Here is a 453-nt window from a genome sequence, read left to right on the forward strand (position 1 = left end):
TCAGTAGGTGCCAATATGATGATATAAAGAAGAATCAAGAATATGATTATTTTTATAAATTTTCAAATTTAGTGGTAGTTTGACTTAAAGTAGGACTTATGCTGATTATTAAAAAATACCAAGATTCTTTTACATTACTGATTTGTTATTACCAATAATCTCTAATTTTACAGCAATTATTACAGTAGCAAATAAATGAGTGAATTTATCGTGAAGTTATCCAAGTTTGTCCATGTATAGGCAGGAAATATTAAATGACATATCTCTAGATATTTAGTAAGTTGTTTGATTGCACAATTTAGAGTATACAGTTTAATTGCATAAGTAGCATTAAATATTAACACCGTAAAAAGAGAAAGAAGAAAACAAAGAAAAACAAAGGAACACTTGACTTCTGTTTAAGGCTTTTGATTCTTAACCTGTTTTCACTGGGTAATTGCACTGTCCACTGCA

General features: G+C 28.3%; 1 protein-coding gene across 1 annotated transcript in view; it reads left to right on the plus strand.

The window, feature by feature from the left end:
* LOC119586763 (putative protein TPRXL) overlaps positions 1–453 on the plus strand; it is a 3,562-nt gene that overhangs the window by 2,163 nt on the left and 946 nt on the right. The window lies entirely within an intron of this gene.

Source organism: Penaeus monodon, chromosome 21 (assembly GCF_015228065.2).
Source record: "Penaeus monodon isolate SGIC_2016 chromosome 21, NSTDA_Pmon_1, whole genome shotgun sequence".
Lineage (NCBI taxonomy): Eukaryota > Metazoa > Arthropoda > Malacostraca > Decapoda > Penaeidae > Penaeus > Penaeus monodon.